We start from the raw sequence: 25,702 nt of genomic DNA, 5'->3' as shown, positions 1-25,702 counted from the left end.
ATCCTTCGCATATTTTCCTACCGACGGGTCGTAAACCAGCGCCGCCGCAGCTAATGATAATTCAATAAACAGAAATGGAAAACTATTAGCCGAAGCACTCGTTAAATCTTGAAACACTTCCATTTATCATGTTGTGCAGAACATTTTCTTTATTTGCCCCTTCGCGTGGAGAAAATAAAAAGAAAATCTGCAACCCAATGGTAAATGGGTTCAAGTCTCGGCCATCCATCCGGAGGCGCCAGAAACCCCCATTTATAAGCTGAGTGTAATTCAATTGTTTCCAGAGAGTGTAATAAAAAAAAACGAAGCTTTCGCCTGACTCGACTCGACTCCGAGCAGACCGAAAACAGCAGAGTGCCACCTTACGGTCCTTGTTGGGCTGCCTTTGCCATTTCGACGACGAGGAGGAACAACCCGAAACGATGACAAAGCGCTCCTGAAGGAGTTGAGCCATCAGGAGGCCAATGGGGTCATTCTTCGGGGCCCAAGGAGGGGAGTCGGTTGTAAAATAGAGCTGCACCAGCACCGACCGACCATTCACGTCGCGTCGCGCTCAGTCCCATCGATGTTTGTATTTGCGGCGTAAAGAAACTGCCAGTAGTGCTTGCTCGGCCGGAGATAGTGAGCTAACCCAACCCCGCGCTCCCCGGTCAGGTCGGTCGGGTAGAGCCGTGAAGAAAAACTTAAATAAATATATTCCCCGGGCGATAGTTTTCCAGCGGAGTAAAGCAAAGAAGCGAGATTTTCCGGCAGGTCAGCATTGAAAGGGACCATTTGGATGGGGGCGGCAATCGGGCGAGTCATGGTTGGACGTTGATTGGCTTTTGTTTGAACGAGAGGTGATTGGCTTTAATTTTTGCCAGCTGTTTGAAATTTTCCGCAGTTTGATTCAGGTCAGAGAGTATTGGGAATCGATCAGAATGGGTTGAACTTAGGGTTCAGGTTGAGGCACAAAACGTAACTCAGATGACCATAACATACGTTAGAGAAGCGTAAGTCCAGTTTATAAACTGACGAATGTTTGGTTGTCATAAATGAGTGAAAAATTATATGAAGAGGAAATATGCCAACATTTGATTCGTACGCGATTCATCTTGCAATTGTTTATTAATGGACTCAGTTATTTGGAACCCGAAACAAAATATTTCGTGCCTGTTATTCAAATGTATCGATTTCAGAGTGCTTCCATGGCATTTTAACTGTTACAACTGGGCATATGACGGAAGCGAAAATATGCACATTTTGATGAATTTTATTCAAACGGTATACTGGGGATGCTTTTTGCAAATCATCGGCTTTCCCAGTAGCAACACGCCCGCTACGAATAATTCAAATTCAGCTAGGAATACCAAAACCCGAAATTCGTTGGAAACTAGTTGCAATAAATTCATTTCCACGAAATTTCAATTTCGGATGCGGCGCGAGTTATGGACCATCATTCCTCATCGCACACCGTAGCGAGCGAACTGGTCGGCGGAAGCCCCCACTCGGAATCCATTAGCCAATCAGATACCCATAAATATCATGGATAATTGATTAATGCCATAGCTAGGACCCTTTGCTCTGCCTACCCGGCTGCCGTGGGCCGCATCGGCAGAGCTCGAGCATAACTCACCTTCAGGGAAATGAGTAAGTGCGTGTGTTCGAGATCCGGTCAAATCAGTGCGCATCCAAAACAACTACTGGCAGGCAGATATGGGAGTCACTTCATTTTACATATTTCAGTTTGTTTTATGACATCCTCTGTAACATCCTATTTGCTGCATTAAATATTCATAAACTATAGCAGATTGAGATGTGTACATGGGGCCTGGATACCACGACTGCATTGTGAAGCGAACATGCGAATGGATGGGGATGGATATGGGGACACGTCAAGGGAGCTGGGTCTTATCTTGTCGGAGCTCTTCGCTACAATCAGTGTAGCTGAGGTTTGACCATTGGCGTAGCTGTGAAGTTTTCTTTATGGAGGATGCTGTGGTCATGTAAATTTGTTTTAGTAAATTATTGGGAACTTATTTTGAGCTACAATAGCTCAGTATTACAGCTTTTTTCCAATGATGATGACAGATCTTAAGCCATGAACTGGTCGTTATTATTATTGAAATCATACACTCGGGTCGTTTTTTCATTGTGCTCAAAACATTGTAACCTTCCAGCTACGCCAGTGCGTTCCGTGAAAGCAGCATCCAGTTAGCAATAGGCCTGTATTCAATTCCGAAGAGACGGCCAGATATGTAAGCACGCAGAGCAACTGAAAACGAATATGCATAATTCATACAAAATATTGTCCCATGTCCAGCTAGCGAGAGCCAAGATCAGAGTCGTCCTTGGCCAGGGCACATATAATCTGTCGAAACGGACATTTTATTGTGTCTCAATTATTGTCGACGCCATTACTCTTCGCAATCGTCCCAGTCAGTAATCCCAGTGTGCGGGGCTCGCATCGAAGACGCCTTGGATGGGAAAATTCGAAAAGTTACATTCGCTCGATATTGCATCAATCCGGTTCGGATCGTAGTTGGCGCGCTGCAGTGCAGCTGGCGGGGATGCAGCATTGAGCGATACATCCGGAAGGATATTAATTAAATTAAATTGATACACCAGTGTTGAAGCATAACTCAGAACGTTCCTCATACAGGCACGCATATTAATCGTCTTGTATGTGACTGCGTCCAGCATGATGCCAACACGCCAAGGAAAGGTGACACACTGCTCCGGGGTCCATATGTATGCAAATGTGCCGATACACGACACATTTATCATCCTTTCCTGGCTGCCATTCCTGCCACCACCCCTACACAAGAAACTACTTCCGACAGTACAAATTACCCGCAAAACCAGGAACATGGTGGGAACCTCATTATTGTCAATGGTCGTGCGGTTTGCGTCATAACACTCGGCGAAGATAGCCGATACACCGCATCCGTTGAAGTGCTTCGCCATTGATTGTTGTGTTCACCCATTAAAGAAACAATAAATTCATATTAAATTTAATCATAGTGAACAAATAAACATAAATTATCTAATTATGATCCATCAATTAGCGAAACCTATATTCCCCGGAATAAATTAAAATTAATTTTACACAGCTGATGACGGCCATGATGGGGCCACCGCAACCGCACCGCGCGCGCGAGCACACACACAACACATGACGGTGAATTTGAGTTCGATTGTTCCGAGTGGTGCGCTTCATCAACAACAGTGACTGAAGCCACGCTGCAGGCGACGACAGTTGGTGGAGTTGGGAAAGTGTGTGCGAAAAAGAGACCAAGAATGTGACGCAGAATGCTGATAGGCTGCGGCTACTTGGATCGAGCTGTGTGTTTTAGACTTTTAGTTCTCATGCTTAATTAGGGCTTATCCTGGAATTATTTTGTACGGATTACGATTGCATGGTTGTGTGCAAAGAATTTGTTTGACTTTGATATCTTTGAATATTAAGATGATTATCGCTCCAGCCATGAGCCGATGAGCTAAGACTCGGTCTTTACCAGAAGCTAGCAATATGACTTTTGTCAATAAGTAGGTATATGTTGTTTATAATAAGATCAATCTCAACATTAATCCAGTTTTTCCGGTTTTTTATTACACAGCACCTATTACGAACAGAATAAGAATGTTGAATGCCTAGAACCATCTCACTAGACGATCAGACAGTTGTCAGCAAGACAGGAAATATGATTATAACATAAATATTATTATGTCCTTGTACAAGATTCGTGAAGATTGCATTGCTCTCGACAGAGCAACTGATTTTTTTGTAGACCGCAACCGATAATTTTCTTGCGCCGCTGCAGCCTTCAAAAATGGATCGGCGCACAGCCCAATAAAAATTGACCACGTCGTCTAATTTTTTTATCGCAAAAATATTCAGCCAAGTTCAAAAATCAATTATCTACTTATAATTATGTGACAATTATAGTCAATATATAGACTATATATAATATATAACATATAATAGCCTATGAATCAGAAATCTTGGAAATTCTTCGCAAATTTCTTCATTTCTTTAACAGGAAGTTCTTTAATAAATGGATTTCCGGTGGACTGTTTTGTGAAATTCCCGGGGGATTTATAAAAGGGTTTCTGGAAGTTTTCTTCATGTAATTTTCGCGGTAGTTCTTGAAGCTGTTTCCGGGTTAATTTCGGGAATTTTCTATTTGATGGAAATTTGGTGGGGGAGCACCCCTGGATTTTTTCAAAAGAAAATTTCAGCAGGAATTAACGGTAGAAAATCTGTAGAAGTTTCCATGCAGAAGTTTTGAGAGAATTATACGGATCTTTGGGAAAACATATTCGGAAGAACGGTGGAAGTTTCTGGATAAATGACCGGATTAATATCCAGAGAAATTCCCAGGCGAATTCCTGGAAGAACTTCCAAAGAACTTCAGAACGATTTCCCGAGGAATTCTTGGAGAAACTTCCCGAGGATTTCCTGAAGGAACTTTCCGAAGAATTCCTGGAAGAGCTTTCCGAAGAATTCTCGGAAGTACTTCCCAAAGAATTCCTTAAGTAACATCTCGAGGAATTCGCGGAGGAACTTCCCGAGGAATTCCAGGAGGAACTTCTCGATGAATTCCTGGAGGAACTGCCTGAAGAACTCCTGGTGGACCCGTAGAATTCCTTGGAGAAGCTTCCCGAAAAATTTCTGGAAAAACTTCCTAAAGAATTTCTGAAGGAACCGGAGGAAATCCTGGAGGAACTTCCCGAGCGGTTCTCAACTTGGGATACATGTACCCCTGTGAGTACCTTCGCTGGCCCCAGTACCTTCGCTGGGACAAAAATGCGATGTAATACAATTAAAGAAGCAGATGGGTCTAAGTGACATTTTGATCAAAAATGAGTTGACTACAGCAAAATTACTTTGCTTCTAGAACTTATAAAAAATGAGGAAATTCACAAAAAATTGTAATTTTCTTGACTCTAATACAATTTGTATGAATCCAAAAACATATTGAACCCATTTTTCTTTCTCAATACTAAGTTTTTGTTACTTACACCCCTTTGCGTTCGATTCCTTCAATGCCAATAAAAACTTATTGAAAAAGTTTTGATTTATTCTTACTTTGTATTGTACATAATATGCATGGTGATCATTAAATCAAAGAGTTTTGAATTCTGTCCATCCCAACCAGTGCAGTGTGTAAGGGGTGTGAGACAAAAGATAAAAAAAACGTTGAAATAACAAATTTTAGAAATCTTCAACGTGATCTACCTGATTGAGGCAAAATGTTGAATAATATTCTTCTGAACAAAAATCTATAATCTGAAGGTTCGGAAGCTTTTGTTTGAGGAAGGTTCGAAAGCCTCCTTTCAAGAGGCTCGAAAGCCTCCTTTCAAGAGGCTCGGAAGCCTCCTTTCAAGAGGCTCGGAAGCCTTCTTTCAAGAGGCTCGGAAGCCTCCTTTCAAGAGGCTCGGAAGCCTCCTTTCAAGAGGCTCAGATACCTCCTTTCAAGAGGCTCAGATACCTCCTTTCAAGAGGCTCGGAAGCCTCCTTTCAAGAGGCTCGGAAGCCTCCTTTCAAGAGGCTCGGAAGCCTCCTTTCAAGAGGCTCGGAAGCCTCCTTTCAAGAGGCTCGGAAGCCTCCTTTCAAGAGGCTTTCGAGCCTCCTCTCAAGAGGCTTTCGAGCCTCCTTTTAAGAGACTTTCGAGCCTCCTTTTAACAGGCTTTCAAGCCTCCTTTTAAGAGGATCGGAAGCCTCCTTTCAAGAGGCTCGGAAGCCTCCTTTCAAGAGGCTTTCGAGCCTCCTCTCAAGAAGCTTCCGAGCCTCCTTTTAACAGGCTTTCAAGCCTCCTTTTAAGAGGATTGGGAGCCTCCTTTCAAGAGGCTTGAGAGCCTCCTTTCAAGAGGCTTGAGAGCCTCCTTTCAAGAGGCTTGGGAGCCTCCTTTCATCCTTTCAAGAGGCTTGGGAGCCTCCTTTCAAGAGGCTTGGGAGCCTCCTTTCAAGAGGCTTGGGAGCCTCCTTTCAAGAGGCTTGGGAGCCTCCTTTCAAGAGGCTTGGGAGCCTCCTTTCAAGAGGCTTGGGAGCCTCCTTTCAAGAGGCTTGGGAGCCTCCTTTCAAGAGGCTTGTTGGCCTCCTTTCATGAGGCTGGTGAGCCTCCTTTCAAAAGGCTTGGTAGCCTCCTTTCAAGAGGCTTGGGAGCCTCCTTCAAGAGGCTTGGAAGCCTCCTTTCAAGAGGCTTCCTTTGGAGAGCCTTCCTTTCAAGAGGCTTGGAGCGTCCTTTCAAGAGGCTCGGGAACCCCCTTTCAAGAGGCTTGGGAGCCTCCTTTCAAGAGGCTTGGGAGCCGCCTTTCAAGAGGCTTGGAGCCTCCTTCAAGAGGCTTGGGAGCCTCCTTTCAAGAGGCTTGGGAGCCTCCTTTCAAGAGGCTTGGGAGCCTCCTTTCAAGAGGCTTGGGAGCCTCCTTTCAAGAGGCTTGGGAGCCTCCTTTCAAGAGGCTTGGGAGCCTCCTTTCAAGAGGCCTGGGAGCCTCCTTTCAAGAGGCTTGGGAGCCTCCTTTCAAGAGGCTTGGGAGCCTCCTTTCAAGAGGCTTGGGAGCCTCCTTCCAAGAGGCTTGGGAGCCTCCTTTCAAGAGGCTTGGGAGCCTCCTTTCAAGAGGCTTGGGAGCCTCCTTTCAAGAGGCTCCTTTCAAGAGGCTTGGGAGCCTCCTTTCAAGAGGCTTGGGAGCCTCCTTTCAAGAGGCTTGGGAGCCTCCTTTCAAGAGGCTTGGGAGCCTCCTTTCAAGAGGCTTGGGAGCCTCCTTTCAAGAGGCTTGGGAGCCTCCTTTCAAGAGGCTTGGGAGCCTCCTTTCAAGAGGCTTGGGAGCCTCCTTTCAAGAGGCTTGGGAGCCTCCTTTCAAGAGGCTTGGGAGCCTCCTTTCAAGAGGCTTGGGAGCCTCCTTTCAAGAGGCCTGGGAGCCTCCTTTCAAGAGGCTTGGGAGCCTCCTTTCAAGAGGCTTGGGAGCCTCCTTTCAAGAGGCTTGGAGCCTCCTTTCAAGAGGCTTGGGAGCCTCCTTTCAAGAGGCTTGGGGCCTCCTTTCAAGAGGCTTGGGAGCCTCCTTTCAAGAGGCTTGGGGCCTCCTTTCAAGAGGCTTGGGAGCCTCCTTTCAAGAGGCTTGGGAGCCTCCTTTCAAGAGGCTTGGGAGCCTCCTTTCAAGAGGCTTGGGAGCCTCCTTTCAAGAGGCTTGGGAGCCTCCTTTCAAGAGGCTTGGGAGCCTCCTTTCAAGAGGCTTGGGAGCCTCCTTTCAAGACGCTTGGGAGCCTCCTTTCAAGACGCTTGGGTCCTTTGAAGAGGCTTGGGAGCCTCCTTTCAAGAGGCTTGGGAGCCTCCTTTCAAGAGGCTTGGGAGCCTCCTTTCAAGAGGCTTGGGAGCCTCCTTTCAAGAGGCTTGGGAGCCTCCTTTCAAGAGGCTTGGGAGCCTCCTTTCAAGAGGCTTGGGAGCCTCCTTTCAAGAGGCTTGGGAGCCTCCTTTCAAGAGGCTTGGGAGCCTCCTTTCAAGAGGCTTGGTAGCCTCCTTTCAAGAGGCTTGAGAGCCTCCTTTCAAGAGGCTTGAGAGCCTTCTTTCAAGAGGCTTGGGAGCCTCCTTTCAAGAGGCTTGAGAGCCTCCTTTCAAGAGGCTTGGGAGCCTCCTTTCAAGAGGCTTGGGAGCCTCCTTTCAAGAGGCTTGGGAGCCTCCTTTCAAGAGGCTTGGGAGCCTCCTTTCAAGAGGCTTGGGAGCCTCCTTTCAAGAGGCTTGGGAGCCTCCTTTCAAGAGGCTTGGGGGCCTCCTTTCAAGAGGCCTGGGGGCCTCCTTTCAAGAGGCTGGGGGGCTCCTTTCAAGAGGCTTGGGAGCCTCCTTTCAAGAGGCTTGGGAGCCTCCTTTCAAGAGGCTTGGGAGCCTCCTTTCAAGAGGCTTGGGAGCCTCCTTTCAAGAGGCTTGGGAGCCTCCTTTCAAGAGGCTTGGGAGCCTCCTTTCAAGAGGCTTGGGAGCCTCCTTTCAAGAGGCTTGGGAGCCTCCTTTCAAGAGGCTTGGGGGCCTCCTTTCAAGAGGCTTGGGGGCCTCCTTTCAAAAGGCTGGGGGGCCCCCTTCAAGAGGCTTGGGAGCCTCCTTTCAAGAGGCTTGGGAGCCTCCTTTCAAAAGGCTTGGAGCCTCCTTTCAAGAGGCTTGGGAGCCTCCTTTCAAGAGGCTTGGGAGCCTCCTTTCAAGAGGCTTGGGAGCCTCCTTTCAAGAGGCTTGGGAGCCTCCTTTCAAGAGGCTTTGGGGCCTCCTTTCAAGAGGCTTTGGAGCTTCCTTTCCAGAGGCTCAGGCCTCCTTTCAAGAGGCCTCGAGCCTCCTTTCAAGAGGCTCAGAGCCTCCTTTCAAGAGGCTTGGAGCCTCCTTCAAGAGGCCTGGGCCTCCTTTCAAGAGGCTTGGGAGCCTCCTTTCAAGAGGCTTGGGAGCCTCCTTTCAAGAGGCTTGGGAGCCTCCTTTCAGAGAGGCTCTGGGGCCTCCTTTTCTGAGGCTCGGGAGCCTCCTTTTAAGAGGCTCGGGAGCCTCCTTTTAAGAGGCTTGGAGCCTCCTTTCAAGAGGCTTGGGAGCCTCCTTTCAAGAGGCTTGGGGAGCCTCCTTTCAAGAGGCTTGGGAGCCTCCTTCTAAGAGGCTTGGGAGCCTCCTTTCAAGAGGCTTGGGAGCCTCTTTTCAAGAGGCTTGGGAGCCTCCTTTCAAGAGGCTTGGGAGCCTCCTTTCAAGAGGCTTGGGAGTTTTCTTTTAAGAGGCTTGGGACCAAGAGGCTTGGTAGCCTCCTTTCAAGAGGCTTGGGAGCCTACCAAGAGGCTTGGTAGCCTCCTTTCAAGAGGCTTGGGAGCCTCCTTTCAAGAGGCTTGGGAGCCTCCTTTCAAGAGGCTTGGGAGCCTCCTTTCAAGAGGCTTGGGAGCCTCCTTTCAAGAGGCTTGGGAGCCTCCTTCAAGAGGCTTGGAGCCTCCTTTCAAGAGGCTTGGGAGCCTCCTTTCAAGAGGCTTGGGAGCCTCCTTTCAAGAGGCTTGGGAGCCTCCTTTCAAGAGGCTTGGGAGCCTCCTTTCAAGAGGCTTGGGAGCCTCCTTTCAAGAGGCTTGGGAGCCTCCTTTCAAGAGGCTTGGGGACCTCCGTTCAAGTGGCTTGGGCGCCTCCTTTCAAGAGGCTTGGGAGCCTCCTTTCAAGAGGCTTGGGAGCCTTCTTTCAAGAGGCTTGGGAGCCTCCTTTCAAGAGGCTTGGGAGCCTCCTTTCAAGAGGCTTGGGAGCCTCCTTTCAAGAGGCTTGGGAGCCTCCTTTCAAGAGGCTTGGGAGCCTCCGTTCAAGAGGCTTGGGAGCCTCCTTTCAAGAGGCTTGGGAGCCTCCTTTCAAGAGGCTTGGGAGCCTCCTTTCAAGAGGCTTGGAGGCCTCCTTTCAAGAGGCTTGGGAGCCTCCTTTCAAGAGGCTTGGGAGCCTCCTTTCAAGAGGCTTGGGAGCCTCCTTTCAAGAGGCTTGGGAGCCTCCTTTCAAGAGGCTTGGGAGCCTCCTTTCAAGAGGCTTGGGACCCTCCTTTCAAGAGGCTTGGGACCCTCCTTTAGGCTTGGGAGCCTCCTTTCAAGAGGCTTGGGAGCCTCCTTTCAAGAGGCTTGGGAGCCTCCTTTCAAGAGGCTTGGGCGCCTCCTTTCAAGAGGCTTGAATGCCTTTTTTCAAGAGGCTTGGGGGCCTCCTTTCAAGAGGCTTGGGAGCCTCCTTTCAAGAGGCTTGGGAGCCTCCTTTCAAGAGGCTTGGGAGCCTCCTTTCAAGAGGCTTGGGAGCCTCCTTTCAAGAGGCTTGGGAGCCTCCTTTCAAGAGGCTTGGGAGCCTCCTTTCAAGAGGCTTGGGAGCCTCCTTTCAAGAGGCTTGGGAGCCTCCTTTCAAGAGGCTTGGGAGCCCCCTTCAAGAGGCTTGGGGGCCCCCTTCAAGAGGCTTGGGAGCCTCCTTTCAAGAGGCTTGGGAGCCTCCTTTCAAGAGGCTTGGGAGCCTCCTTTCAAGAGGCTTGGGAGCCTCCTTTCAAGAGGCTTGGGAGCCTCCTTTCAAGAGGCTTGGGAGCCTCCTTCAAGAGGCCTGGGAGCCTCCTTTCAAGAGGCTTGGGAGCCTCCTTTCAAGAGGCTTGGGAGCCTCCTTTCAAGAGGCTTGGGGGCCTCCTTTCAAGAGGCCGGGGGGCGCCGTTTCAAGAGGCTTGGGAGCCTCCTTTCAAGAGGCTTGGGAGCCTCCTTTCAAGAGGCTTGGGAGCCTCCTTTCAAGAGGCTTGGGAGCCTCCTTTCAAGAGGCTTGGGAGCCTCCTTTCAAGAGGCTTGGGAGCCTCCTTTCAAGAGGCTTGGGAGCCTCCTTTCAAGAGGCTTGGGAGCCTCCTTTCAAGAGGCTTGGGGGCCTCCTTTCAAGAGGCTTGGGAGCCTCCTTTCAAGAGGCTTGGGAGCCTCCTTTCAAGAGGCTTGGGAGCCTCCTTTCAAGAGGCTTGGGAGCCTCCTTTCAAGAGGCTTGGGAGCCTCCTTTCAAGAGGCTTGGGAGCCTCCTTCAAATAGGCTTGGGAACCTCCTTTCTAGAGGCTTGGGAGCCTCCTTTCGAGAGGCTTGGGAGCCTCCTTTCAAGAGGCTTTTGGGCCTCCTTTCAAGAGGCTTGGGAGCCTCCTTTCAAAAGGCTTGTGAGCCTCCTTTCAAGAGGCTTGGGAGCCTCCTTTCAAGAGGCTTGGGAGCCTCCTTTCAAGAGGCTTGGGCGCCTCCTTTCAAGAGGCTTGGGAGCCTCCTTTCAAGAGGCTTGGGAGCCTCCTTTCAAGAGGCTTGGGAGCCTCCTTTCAAGAGGCTTGGGGCCTCCTTTCAAGAGGCTTGGGAGCCTCCTTTCAAGAGGCTTGGGAGCCCCCTTTCAAGAGGCTTGGGAGCCTCCTTTCAAAGAGGCTTGGGAGCCTCCTTTCAAGAGGCTTGGGAGCCTCCTTTCAAGAGGCTTGGGAGCCTCCTTTCAAGAGGCTTGGGAGCCTCCTTTCAAGAGAGGCTTGGGAGCCTCCTTTCCAAGAGGCTTGGGGCCTCCTTTCAAGAGGCTTGGGAGCCTCCTTTCAAGAGGCTTGAGCCTCCTTTCAAGAGGCTTGGGAGCCTCCTTTCAAGAGGCTTGGGAGCCTCCTTCAAGAGGCTTGGGAGCCTCCTTTCAAGAGGCCTTGGGCTCTGGGAGGCGCCTCCTTTCAAGAGGCTTGGAGCCTCCTTTCAAGAGGCTTGGGAGCCTCCTTTCAAGAGGCTTGGGGCCTCCTTTCAAGAGGCTTGGGGCCTCCTTTCAAGAGGCCTGGGAGCCTCCTTTCAAGAGGAGCCTCAAGAGGCCTGGGAGCCTCCTTCAAGAGGCCTCCTTTCAAGAGGCCTCCTTCAAGAGGCCTGGGAGCCTCCTTTCAAGAGGCTCAGAGCCTCCTTTCAAGAAGGCTCAGAGCCTCCTTTCAAGAGGCTCAGAGCCTCCTTTCAAGAGGCTCAGGCCTCCTTTCAAGAGGCCTCAAGCCTCCTTTCAAGAGGCTCAAGCCTCCCTTTCAAGAGGCTCAGAGCCTCCTTTCAAGAGGCCCGGAAGCCTCCTTTCAAGAGGCTCAGCCTCCTTTCAAGAGGCTCAGAAGCCTCCTTTCAAGAGGCTCAGAAGCCTCCTTTCAAGAGGCTCAGGAAGCCTCCTTTCAAGAGGCCTCAGAGCCTCCTTTCAAGAGGCTCAGAAGCCTCCTTTCAAGAGGCTCAGCCTCCTTTCAAGAGGCTCAAGCCTCCTTTCAAGAGGCCTGGAAGCCTCCTTTCAAGAGGCCTCAGCCTCCTTTCAAGAGGCTCAGAAGCCTCCTTTCAAGAGGCTCAGAAGCCTCCTTTCAAGAGGCTCAGCCTCCTTTCAAGAGGCTCAGAAGCCTCCTTTCAAGAGGCTCAAGCCTCCTTTCAAGAGGCCTGGGAAGCCTCCTTTCAAGAGCTCAGAAGCCTCCTTTCAAGAGGCTCAAGCCTCCTTTCAAGAGGCTCAAGCCTCCTTTCAAGAGGCTCAAGAAGCCTCCTTTCAAGAGGGCTCAGAAGCCTCCTTTCAAGAGGCCTGGAAGCCTCCTTTCAAGAGGCTCCTGGAAGCCTCCTTTCAAGAGGCCTCGGAAGCCTCCTTTCAAGAGGCTTCAAGCCTCCTTTCAAGAGGCTTGGGAGCCTCCTTTCAAGAGGCTTGGGAGCCTCCTTTCAAGAGGCTTGGGAGTCTCCTTTTAAGAGGCTTGGGAGCCTCTTTTCAAGAGGCTCGGAAGCCTGCTTTTCGAGCCTCAGGAGCCTCCTTTAAGAGTTTCGTGAGTTTGATTTCAAGAATCTCGGGAGTCTTATTTCAAGAGTCCTTGGAAGCCTTCTTTCAAGAATTCCGGAAGCAGCCTGCTTTCAAGAGGCTCAGAAGCCTCCTTTCAAGAATATCGGAAGCCTCCTGTCAAGATGTGGAAGCCTCCTTTAAACATGCTCGGAATCCTCCTTTCAAGAATCCCAGAAACCTACTTTCAAGTATCTCGGAAGCCTCCTTTCAAGAGGCTCGGAATACTTTCAATAGGCTTGGAAGCCTCCTTCCAGAGACTTGGAAGCTTCCTATCAAGAGAATCGGAGTGCTACTTCCAGGAGGCTCGGAATCCTCCAAAAGTCCTCAAAGTCTTGTGGGAAGCTTGATGCATAAACATAAATTTGAATTCGAAAGTTCCACGGAATAACAAAAATTGCAAACAAATTTTTGGAGATCCCGTTCGTTTTTAGGTCCATTTGTATTTAATTATTTATTTATTACTTCGTCTCAAATGTAAAAAAATCAATTCCATAGACTGATTCTTATGCTAAATTTCTTATCCTATTCTTAAACATTGACTTGGACATATAAAAATAAAAAACAGCACTGACATCATTAAACATTCTTACACAACTATCAAACGGATTATTGTACCCATAGGAGGTTCTGTGGCGTCTAACGTAAAGAATAATATATATGAATATATATTATGAGTTCAGCTTATTTTCATTCACAGCGAAATAAAATAGGGGGTACCTCAATAAAGGCATAAGTTCGAAGGGGTACCTCTCAAGAAAAAGGTTTTGAACCGCTGTCCTAGAGGAACTTCCTGAGGAATTCCTGAAGGGACTTTCCGAGAAATTCGTGGTGAAACTTCCTGAGGAATACTTGGAGGAACTTCCCGAGGAATTCCAGGAGGAACTTCCAGTGGAATTCTTAGAGGAACTTCCGGAGGAATTCCTGGAGGAACTTCCCGAGATAATGCTGGAGGAACTTCCGGAAGAATTTCTGGAGGAACTGCTGGAGGAATTCCTAGAAGTTGTTACGTTCGTATTTTGAAGTTTATTGATTGATTTTTTTTATGTGTGCAAACTAAAACTAAAACAAAAACAAACCCTAAAGTAAAAGTGAACACTTACCACATAATATTGTGCTGCAAGGGTCACTGGGTTTGAAAACAAAACAAGAGAACAGAATTATCTTGGCGGTCACAACCAACACAGCGAAAAAACGTCGTTTCCGTTTGCCACCCACTTGGACCGCCAGCTGCAACAAAATAGCAAAGAAGACAGAGTGAGTTCGTCTGCCACGCTCGCCGCACCGAAGGAGCACCCCGTGAAGGCCTGGATTATCTTGCCGTTGCTAGTGGCCAGTGCGAAAACATAGTGAAGGCCAACGTGTTCGCAAAGACGAAGCGGTGCGTTATATAAACGTTAAAATCGATTGTCCTCGAAATAAGACCCCCTACGATCGGTAGAAAAGGCGTTAGCTCTTTGCTGCCGCAAGAAAGCGCATGAAGGAACAACATAAATTGAGGTTAGTTATTCATTCGTTCAACAAGGAACATCCTCCCATCAGCTTCCATCTTCTAGGCAAAGGGGTAACCGTCCGGATCGGTGCAATCGGATAAGCTAAGCAGGCAAAAGTAGCGCCAAAAAAGGCAAAAGCAGCGAACTCGGGTGGGGTAACAGCACCGAACGTAAGAAGCAAGGCTTCGCATAGCCAAGTGAGCGAATCAAGGTTAGTTTAGCGCTAAAACATAAATGCGTTGATCTAATCAGTTATGATCTTCGAAAACAGGCAGGAAACGCAGGCAGCGAAGCGGATAATCCGGAAAGAAAAGGCTTGAGTCTGAGGGCGCTGTTCACGCTCCAAGGTGTCCAAATTTCACCGGAAGAATCGAACGGAGTCGAAATTCCGACCAAGAGAGCCTCCACTAGGAGTAAGTAGACACAGAAAGTTTCCTATTGTACAAATGCTGACGTAAGTCGTTCGACAGGGCTCTTGTTTCTGGTTTTGGCTTCGTTTGAGTCAACGTGCGGTCGAAAGTGCTCCAAGGCACGGTCGTAGGAGCGATCTAAGGTGTGGACTAGTCGGCAGGCCGCCTCCCCCTCCCCAACCAGTACTTCCGGAAGCAAGAACCGGTCCGGAAGCAAGAACCGGTGGTAGTGATCCGCGGGTTCGCGAAGCAGCGCTTGGCCGTGTAAAAGGGAAGATTTGGTTTGAAGAGAGCAGTGCTCGTGAGTAGCCCCGTGATGGGAAAAAAGGGGGGAATGGTGTGAAAGAAAAAAAGAAGGAAGGAAGCGTAGACGGTTAGCAGGCATGAAGGGTAGAAGTTAAGAGATGGGGAAAAAGTAAACAACCCTGTTAAAGGAGTAGATCAAACGAGGAAAGTAAAATGTTTGCACACAGCTTTTCATGAATTGAGGCGTTTTTATGTTTGTTAGCCGGTCCGATCCTTGCTCTTTGCCCTCTGACAAGGACGAATCTAACAAAGTACTTTCAAAGGAACTTCTGGAGGAACTTCTTGATGAATTCTTGGAAGAACTAACCATGAAATCAGTTCACCATGCTGACCCGCGCCACCGCGCCGCCTCTGATCGTCAACGGCATGACGCTGCCATGCCGCGGCCGCCGCCGCTGGCTGAAGATGATCTATCAAGCCGCCGCCGATAAAATTTCAATCAGCGAACAGGTCTGGCTGTTTGTTCGTTACGAATCACGCGGTAACTGTCTGTTGTTCAACAGTGCATTGTCTTTACTATCAAGCCGTTTTTGTCTTCACGATGAGTGAGATAAAGAACACAGAGTTAGAGTTCAGCTTCCCACTTGAAAGTGAGAAGCCAAACATGAGCGGAATCACCCACTTCGTAAAAATGTCGGGCATGGATTACGATAGATATAGGAACTGATGAAGATAGAGGAACTGGGAATCCGTGGATCTTGCAATGAAGGAAAAATACCTCAGGTCAAAACCCCATCACACTGCCTAGGAAAATGTATTGGTGATTATATTTGTAATATGTTACATTAATTTTATGGCTTCGTTGAGTTGTTTCTATGACATCTGAGCCACCGTTTTCTTTAATCCTAGCGCTCTCGTTGAAAATTCTCCGAGTTGCGGCTTTTGATCCGTGTACCGGAATGGGACCGCACCGTCACCATTGCTTCTGTCTTGGTCACGCAGGCCACTGTCAAATTGAATTATTCCGTCCGCCGCCAAGCTGTCCCAAGTAACGTTTTTGATTTTATAACGGTCAAGTAGCATGAGGATCGAAAACATATCTAACGAATGCGAAGGATGATAACGCTATACACGGACACAAATCTAATTGTAAATCGAGAGTTTAATAGCTCAAATCTTATTTCTAAGCTACTACATTTATTTGAAGGCTCAAGCGCCAGTAGGCATAACAAAGCCGCTTTTCTTTTGAAATATTTTCACAATTTTATGGGCTGAGTACAAGTAAAAAATAGGATAGGATAGAACCTAGGGAGTATTGTTTCCATACAGCGTTTTTGCAGAGTTTTCGCTGGTGACTAACCTTTGACCTTGGACGAATTGTAAAGATGCAAAATGCGTATTTTCCGAGCAGATAAAGTGTTGGCGGGGAGGAGTGTTGCAGGAAGACATTTTTGACTAGCTGACAGATGATTAGAAGAATACTTTAACAAGTTTCAAAAACTTATAAGGCATGTCAAAGAAAAAGTTCATGCTGAAGCATTTAGGAAAGTCAAAAGAGTTTGGGCTTGGTGTGCCATCTGACTGCAGAACCAGAAAAGAATGCTCATTATACAGAAATAACACACGAGTATTCGCTGATGCGAATGAATAACTGACCAACTTATTTGCCACACCATGCAGTCTTGAAACCGGACAGTATTAGAACGCAACTCAGAGTTGATTTCTACGCGTCATTTGCCACAGATTCTGTAGTCTCCCTGATTGACACACTGATGGTAGAACCGGTGATTCAAGACGAACTGCTGCCAGTACTGATTCAATTCCGCCTTCAAACGTACGCGGTTATGGAAGCATCGAAGAAATTATGCATGCAGCCTATCACAAAGTTGTTAGTCTGTAGCAGTTGGCAAGTTGCAGCGATACTTCCATCGCATAAGTTTACGGTAGCCTCTAAACCCATTATAATATGATCTGGACAGCCTGCTAGACACAGTTGGTTTGCTTCGAATAAAAGCGCATTTTTTTTAATAACTGAATTAATTTAAAGATGGCTTGATTTGAATTATGAATTTCATAATTAGGCCAATTCAAATATTGATGATGATACATTTTTGCCTAGGGAAGTTGAGAAAATTTCCAATCCGAAAATTCCTAGACTGGACCGGGAATTGAACTCAGCCACCTTCAGCATGATCTTGCTGTAAAGCCGCGCATCGTACTGCATGGCTAAATAAGTAAATAGTAGTAAGTGTATCAAAAATGGAAACCGACTCTATTTGCTGCGATCTACCATTGATGTTATTACACCAATTTTACTCTGCTTCCAGAACATTACGTCGCTTGCGCCCTAATTACTCGACAACTTGATTCGTACAAATCCCTGTTATTCAGATCTTTGAATATTCAAATTGAACGAACATGAAGAGGAGCAAGCTCCCTCATCATCAGATAACGCCCCAATAATTTCCACACGACTGCCGCCAATCAACTCAACTACACCGACTTCTACTATTACAACTACTACTACTTCCACTGCTACAGCATCGACTACAAAGTAATTCAAATTAGCTTCGGCTGCCGAAAATGAGAATGAATAATTTAAGTCCAAATTGATGCGATATGCTAATTTCATCTAATGCGAAAAAGCTGATGATTGGCGTTCGCTTTCTTGTTCGTGGCTCCGCAAAGTCCTCCGCTCATCCCCGTTCGGCTGCCGAAGGATTGCGGCGCTCGCTGATGGAGTGGCGGGCTCGTAATTCCGACAACCCATCGTAACATGGGTTGCAGAATTCGGAAAGCATGCTCCCCCCTTTCCTGCTAATGAAAGAAGCAGGACCACCCGTTCGGATGATGGGTCCTCTTATTAATTCCAGATGAATCATCTCGCTAACCGAGCGAGTCTCAGTCAGCCAGGCACGAGCTCCGGCATCGGGAGCCGGGCTATTAGGGCAACCCTACACCACCTGGATGGATGAGGCGATGCCGTTCCGTCAGTATGGGCCGGGAAAGTTTCTACCGAGTGGCGACGACGTCAGCCATCAACGACGAGACGCAAAATGGAAAATATTTTACGATGCTTAAAATTCACGTAGTTAAAACTGATTTGAATATAATTGCTCTTGCGGAAAGTTTGGCACTTCACTCTGTGAGCCCGGGTGTCGCAGCCGGCAGTGTGGCACTTTGAGTTTTCCGTTGCTGGTGGCACGGCGGAGAAGATCGCAGGGGGGTGTGGAAAATTGGTTCGGCTGGCTTAAGTTTTAGCGGCTTGCTACTGATACTCCAGGGTTTATCGCTGCCTGAGTTCTGTTCATACCTCCGCAATAAACCCAAAGGTAAAAGTTATCTTCGGTTCTGGGTAATTGATAGTCTTCCCCGCTTTGATGTGGGATTGCGCCGGTAATCCGACAAGCGAGAAATTTTACAACTTTGCCAAGGCGAGGATCATCTCGCCCCCGCCCGGCCCTGCTGCGGCTCCCTCAGCAGAACTCACACCGCGAGACACTCCACTGGGCTGGCCCACGGGGAAAATGTTTCTGTTTATGTTGCGCTGTTGGAACAAATGCGGAGTTTATCGTTTGTCTTACTCGAGTATTATTGATCAAGTTGAACACGGGTGGAGCCGTTTTACAAAAGTCGTTTTCCAAAATAGGCGAGCAAAGTTTGCGCAAACAGTGCCCTGGTAGCAATGATGGGATAGTTTAATGCGGCTTTATGATCTGGAAATATCGCTGCTGAACCGTTTTCGAGGAGAATCGAAGATGAACTGAGTATGAAGTTCTCTTTGATTCAAGGAAGATCAAGATTATTTATATGGATTTTTATACAGCATTCACCGTGAAAATAATAATTGAGTCGTTTAACACAGGGAAACAAACTACAAAAAATATATTAAAAATTATCGAATTGAGTAAATTGAATAAATTTGACGGATCCGGCGAAGCGTTGAAATACCTAGTACAAATACAAATACGATTTACATTCCATTTTATTAAATGGTAAAATTCATTTCTCGCGCTTAGTTTCATAGGAGCGTAACTGTATAGATCGATTTCTCCTCGTCGATGTTTTCTTTTCATGGTGTGACAAAAGATGATTATATCTTGCACCAGAATCAATAATCACGGTTGTAGCTTTTAACATAACATTTTTTTTATATTTTGTTAATAACAATTGAGTTATTAACAAAATATAAAATCGATTGAGAGAAATCGATCAATACAGTTACGCCCCTATGAAACTAAGCGCGAGAAATGAATTTTACCATTTAATAAAATGGAATGTAAATCGAGCAAATTTACAAATATGGAAAAATCCACGTTGCAACTTTAGTGGGCTCTTAAAGCTGTGCGTCATTCTACAGTTGCAGGGTTCATCGCCGTCGTCGATGAAGATTTCCAACAACAAGTTAAACAAGTTTTTCCCTACGTTGTGCAATCTGAACTGAATCAATCCCAGGGGGTGCTTTTGAGTCTATTATTACTACCAGTATACGCTTGGAGGATCTTGTTTGAACTTAAAATTTCTAAGTTTAAGATTTCTGTGTTAAGCCATTCTTTGGAAATTTGAGTTAAAATGAAGTTGCTATCAAAAGCCATTTGGGATTGGTATTCGGAATTTGCAAATAGTACCACATTTGGTATTACTTTAATTAATTGCATATTATTCGGCAACTCGGCCGTACGAAAACCAGTTTTTTGTTAAATATCTTGGCTGTGCATATGCACAGCATATGTTTCGAAATGGACAAATTGATATGAAATTTGCGAAAAAGAATCCACGTGTCTTGGAGGGACTCGAACCCTCAACCTCCTACTCTCTAGATAGGCGTGATAACACCTACACAACAAGACCACTTAAAGGTCACGTTTGCGGAAAAACCATCAGAATCCGAGTACCAACCTCCACCGCGGTTAGCTCTCTTTTTTGCAAATTGAATATCTTTCGGATGCTTGATTTGTCCAATCTCCACATGCGCTTTACTATTGTATATCCACAGCCAAGCGAGTGCACGTTGTTTATTAAACAAGAGGATCGCACTCCAAGTGGTCTTGTTGTGTAGGGGTTATCACGCCTATCTAGAGAGTAGGAGGTTGAGGGATCGAGTCCCTCCAAGACACGTGGATTCTTTTTCGCAAATTTCATATCAATTTGTCCATTTCGAAACATATGCTGTGCATATGCACAGCCAAGATATTTAACAAAAAAATTACTTTAATGTTGGAGTTGGAATCTTTTTGAAATTTTTGTATTAATCTGTTCGGAATTCTAGTCGAAATAAAATTGATTTTCTATCACAGCGATTCTGTACATGTACCTCTAGGGGGTACCTTCGTTGGTATCTGGGATACCTGAAATTAAAATGCGTAATGGCGAATATTGTATAATAATTGCAAAAAATACTAATTGATGGAGGTTAGCTTGATATGCAAATTTTACATAGTTAATAAGTCCAGTTGCATATAATAGGCATGTTGACTAGTTCATAATTGCTACTTTGAAATCCAGTATTTTGCACTCGGTAACGGCAGCGTGAGTTCCCCTCAATTTGACATTCCAGAGGTAGAAAACACTGGAACTCATCAAGTTAGCCTTGATTGGAAATGTATTCGAATGACCAAATAAGCGTCAACAAATATGTATGTTTTGGGGAAATCAAATCCAATTTTAACATCATCAATATCATTGAATGTTCATGAAATTTCTGGCTTTGAAGGAATGCCTAATAAGCTACGCCAGCGACCAGGCGGTTGGAGTCACGTAAACGTATTCAATAGAATGATGATCCCCAGGATTAAACACACGCCCTAGCAGCACACATGCTTCACATAGGTTGCTGCAACTCATATGTGACCAGATTTAGTCACAATCAAGTTGCTGCAACCATTTTTGTCTGACTTGTGCTGCTCGGGCGGTGTACGAGCAAATATATTAATTGGTGGCAAAATACCTATGAATGATTTTACTCTACTGAACGAAATTCTATTTATTTCATAAAATACAATTATATTAGCATCAACCAAATTCGAAATACAATTCTTTATACTATTCAGCCACCAATGGTCAAACATTTTGTACCCGTTTACTCTGGATGATTGAATCAATATGTTATATTAAAAAAAAAACACCGTCCCCAAGTAACATTTTAAGTTTTATTCTTCTCTTGGAGTGGTTTTCAAGATCAAATTATAAGAACTCACAATAAAACCCACGATCACACGACAACCTTCTGCTGACCACTATAAGATATGACCAAGTGGTCCACCCTTGATAACCACTATGAACGTATTATAGGAGTATTTGGAAACCCTTTTCAAGCCACCCGTACAAAAGGGGGTTTGGCTGCGGCAGCTGTCAAAAAAATGGCTTTGAAAAGAGAAAAAAAAACATCACAGATTAATAATAACAAAATGGATTATAGATGAAAGTGACAACAACAAAATATATTTTCCAATGTTTTTTCTTCGGTATATATTTATTGAAATGAGCTCCCAAGTAACATTTTTAGTTTTATGACGCTCTTCAAAACCATTATTTACTAGCGGGCTTGGTAGTCATATGGCTACTGCTTCTGCCTCATACGCAGGAGGTCGTGGGTTCAATCCCAGGTCCGTTCCATTCTCCTACTTTGTATCTTCCTCTATATTTCTCATGTTCTAGCAATCGCTAGAACTGGAAATGGACTTCCATACCGTTTCCATTACTATTCCTATACCTTCAGCTTGATAATTCTAACAGTAATCTGCTAGAATTGGAAATGAACTTATAGAGCTCGTTTCCTACATCCAATTAGAAATTCCATCAGTTACCTTCTCCTATCTATCACATTGGCAGCTCGTTAACCAAGACGGACCTCTGCCTCTCCAACCTAACCCAGAAATTCCAACAAATTCCGCATGAACTCGTGGCAAGTGCAGAGGTATATTCGGCTTGCAGTGGGCGAGTGATTGCATCATCATTTCCTCCCCTTCCCTACATTGACTTGCATTCTGACGTGGCAGGCGCTAGTATGACCTAACAAATGAGATCACCAGTACTTGTACATTGAAGATGTGTGCTAGTCCCAAGCAAACACCTGTTGGTTCCCTGTGCAAGAACAGCTGATCTGGTCATAATGGAGTAGCAACTACGAGCAGTCAATCAAGCTCAAGCTCAAGCTCTCAAGCTCTTCAAAACCATTATTTACTCTTAAAGAGTGCCTCAAAACCATTATAAAACCAAAATGTTACTGGGGCTGCGCTTTCAGTTTTAAGGTTCCCCCAAACACACGCGATGCGACAATCGCGACGCGATTCTATCTCTTGGCGACAGCGATTCTGTCGCCGTTGGTATGGAAGCGTAAATAGAACATTGCCGGCAGCGACCGAACGATAGAATCGCGGCGACTAGTTGTCGCCGTCGCGGCGATGTAATCGCTTCGGTCTGGGGGAGCCTTTATTGTGAAACCTAGTAAAAAATTAGATTGAGGACTAGGCGCCGACAAAATTATGTAGTTCGGGGCAATGCACTGTACTTAATTATAACATCGATATCCCAAATATTAACTTATTCTGTTGATTTTCCTCACCAATATATGTGCAATTCAATTGCTTAAAAAGTTCTTCATGTGGCGTAAATATTGTCTAGAAGTGAATTTCAATGATGAATTTGGAAAAATTTGATTTGGTAATGCTTTTCTATTTTCAATATGGCCATCATGCCTATTGAACAGCAAAATGTTGCTCTCTACGAACACCGTAATAAACACTTTGCAATGCAAATATTCTTATAGTGGTTATGCATTCGACCACATTACGGCCTAGGATTACGGCCAAAAATTTTGGCTTTGTTTGAGCTTTGAAAATATCACAACCGTACACCCAACCGACGAATGTTAGATTTTCTAACAATTCTGTATAAGATTTTACCAAAACCTGTATAAGAACTGGGCATATGCGAAATTGTTTGATTCTCATACAAGTATTGTATAAGAATCTAACTATTTTGTAAGCTTTTCAAACAATATTTGTTTGAGAGCTTACATTTTTTGTATAAGAATCTAACAATTTCGCATATGCCCAGTTCTTATACAGGCTTTGTTAGATTATTACACAAAATTGTTAGAAAATCCAACAACCGCCGGTTGGGTGTATAGCTGCCCATAAGATCAATCAGCATTTGACGTTTGAAGTTTTTTTTCAGCAGATGTATGAGAGGTTTTGGGGCCCTCCTTAGCCGTGCGGTAAGACGCGCGGCTACAAAGCAAAACCATGCTGAGGGTGGCTGGGTTCGATTCCCGGTGCCGGTCTAGGCAATTTTCGGATTGCAAATTGTCTCGACTTTCCTGGGCATAAAAGTATCATCGTGTTAGCCTCATGATATACGAATGCAAAAATGGTAACCTGGCTTAGAAACCTCGCAGTTAATAACTGTGGAAGTGCTTAATGAACACTAAGCTGCGAGGCGGCTCTGTCCCAGTGTGGGGATGTAATGCCAATAAGAAGAAGAAGAAGAAGATGAGAGGTTTATTGATAGTAATAAGAACGCCAATAGGACATAACAGCTGGTCATGGTGACTGCTGTTATAAATCCGCTATAGAATTAAATGAATCTAACAAGCATTGAAATTGTTACTTGGGTCATTAGCATTTGTGCAGTCAAAATGTTTTTTATAACAGGAAACCCGTGAGGCTGAAACAAATCTTATTTCAAACCAATCCATTAGATGCTCGAAACAATATGGATTTCAATTAGCTTCTTGTGTTTTCCTTCTATGGTGATTAACTGCTTTATGAAAATCATTTCGAGCTGGTGTCAGGCCATTAGGCCGAAGGCCATTTGGCCGAAGGTCATTAGGCGGAACGGTCATTAGGCCGAATGGCCATTAGGCCGAATTAGCAAAAAGAAGCAAAAATTGAAAAATGAGAAGTGCTTCCTTCACCTTACCCCTTCTTCCTTCTTGCTTCTTCCTTCTTCTATCTGTTTTCTTTTTCCTTCTTCTTCCTTCTCAATTATTCCTTCTTTCTTCTTCATTTTTCCTTCTTCGGTTTTTTCTCCCTTCTAACTTCTTCCTTATTCTTCATTCCATCTTCCTTCATTCTTCTTCTTTTTCTTCTTTCTACCTTCTTCCTTCCACTTCTTCCTTATTACTTTTTCCTTCTTCCTGCTTCCTTCTTCCTTCTTCTTTCTTCCTCCTTCCTTCTTCCTTCTTCTTTCGTCTCCCTTCTTCTTTCTTTTTTCTTCCGTTTTCTTCCTTCTTTCTCCCGTCTTCCTTCTTTCTTATTCTTTTTTTCTTCTTCCATCTTCCTTCTTTCTTCTTCCTTATTCTTTCTTCTTTCTTCTTTCTTCTTTCTTCTTTCTTCTTTCTTCTTTCTTCTTTCTTCTTTCTTTCTTCTACCTTCTTCCTTCTTCCTTCTTCCTCACTTTGCACAACTCATTTCTCACTCCCCAATTCTCATTCGGCCTAATTTTTGTACACATGTCAACCAAGTAGGATGAGTATTTAGTATTGTCCGGCACCTACATTATTGAAATTATTGACTTGTTTACCCAGAAACTGAAACTCCAGATGCATAAGATGGATGACGTTTGTTTATTTATTCTACCTGTCTAGCTACCAGTTAAATGTGAAATTAAGAGGAACTCGCGCCGCCATCACCGAGCACAAAATACTGTATTGTCAAAGATTAGTTCTGTCCTCCACTAGCTTGGGACTTAATTTTTATTTCAAATGTGCATGTTTCTAGACTCACAGATTTCTGTATCTCGTCTTTATATAAACAACAGAAATGGGAACTACTATTGAAGCTTTGTCTTTTGAAAAACCAGGGCCAATTGAATTTTTTTTTTAAAAATTGAAACATTGTCATCCAGGACACATTTTTCCACTTGGATTACGGTTTTCCAAAAGGCCATGGCAGTTTCAACGTCTGTACTCTAATTAGGTTAGAGCTTATCAAAGGATAAACGGTAAGCGTGAGCAAGTGACCCTCCATTCGAAAAGTATATTGCGTAGAAAATATAATCAGAGGGCTAGCCCTATAGGGCTAAAAATCGTCAAATAATCCAAACCCGACAGTATAGGTTTTAGTGTGACTTAACTGTTGCTGGCTTTTACTATCTGAGGGAATGCGCGATCTTACATTTGTAGTCTTATAAAATACCAATGGTGCAGCGTCGACTGAGATTATGTTCGCGCACTTTGGGATGAGGAACAGGCATGCTTGCCTTTAAACCATCGGGGCCGTCAAATTTATACAATTAGAAACCTCTTTTTCGAAGCTTCAGCATTATCTACTTGAGAAGTACATACTTCCACTAAGCTATGGAAGGTCCTGGATGTGATGGGCTTGGCAGTCATGTAGCTGCTGCGTTTCATTCATACGCAGGAGGTCGTGGGTACAATCCCAGGCCGTTCCATCCTTCTATTTTGCAAATTGAATTAAGTGGAAAAGAGCCAATCGAAAAGCGGTTTAGGAGAATCATTTTAAGCAAATGATAGAAAATTTGTTAATAGACGTTGGGAGTGAATTTCTGTCACTCCGCTATCCGAGCTGGTGGTTTTTCTTGGATGGAGCGAAGGCATTAGCCTTGCCCTGGCAAATGAGCCAAGGTTTGGGCGCCTCTACTCGTTCTGTGAAACGAAAAAGAACAAAAATAAATTTAAAATCCCTTCCCCCTTATGTTTTTTTAATTCAAATTATAACAGCATTTTGATCAATTGGAAAGAATTTCGAAAGGCTCACCGACGAAAATTTCATTTTACGTTCAAGCATTTGATTCAGATTGATATTTTTGATTCACGTTAGTCGTACGGTCATATATTATGTATAAATTTGCATTTTGATAATATGAATTATCCAATACGTATTGGAGAAAGCTCACCGAAGTTCGGATCAAAATGCTCCGGTTGAGTAATATTTTTCAGTGACTGGGGACTACATTGTAGCTTCGAGTCAAACCACCAAACACTAAAAGGAATTTCCATTCGTGCCCCATCGGTGATGGCTTCAATGAACATTTAAAAAGGGCGCGTTTTGAATACAGTTACTATGTGTAATATTGACACCGAAGACTTTGTCTTTCTTTCCACTGTGCATTTCTGAAACTATGTGAATTTGAAAACAAACCCGCACTAGCACCGCATTTGGAACCGCTTTACAACCGGGCCATCACCAGTGAACACAAAAGCCAAGAAAAACGGATATATTTCCATATGAGAGCCGTAATGATAGTAGCATTGATTATTAGATCATGGAACAAGTGAAAATCCTTTAAACTATCAATTACAATGTACGTGTTTCATATTAAATAGCAGCCCAGATGTACTCTAGGTCAGTAAATAAAA

At 45.2% G+C, this 25,702-nt stretch overlaps 1 protein-coding gene and 1 long non-coding RNA gene across 3 annotated transcripts in view; one reads left to right on the top strand and one right to left on the bottom strand.

The window, feature by feature from the left end:
* LOC134222164 (cytotoxic granule associated RNA binding protein TIA1) overlaps nt 1-25,702 on the bottom strand; it is a 900,771-nt gene that overhangs the window by 222,936 nt on the left and 652,133 nt on the right. The gene's annotated exons all lie outside the window — the stretch shown is intronic.
* Nucleotides 13,473-14,323, top strand: LOC134208128 (uncharacterized). The gene is made up of 4 exons (XR_009978514.1): nt 13,473-13,730; nt 13,787-13,934; nt 13,995-14,136; nt 14,194-14,323. It is a non-coding gene; the product is annotated as an uncharacterized LOC134208128 (long non-coding RNA).

Source organism: Armigeres subalbatus, chromosome 1 (genome assembly GCF_024139115.2).
Source record: "Armigeres subalbatus isolate Guangzhou_Male chromosome 1, GZ_Asu_2, whole genome shotgun sequence".
In the NCBI taxonomy this organism is placed as follows: domain Eukaryota; kingdom Metazoa; phylum Arthropoda; class Insecta; order Diptera; family Culicidae; genus Armigeres; species Armigeres subalbatus.
This window is presented reverse-complemented; position numbering and strand designations above follow the sequence as displayed.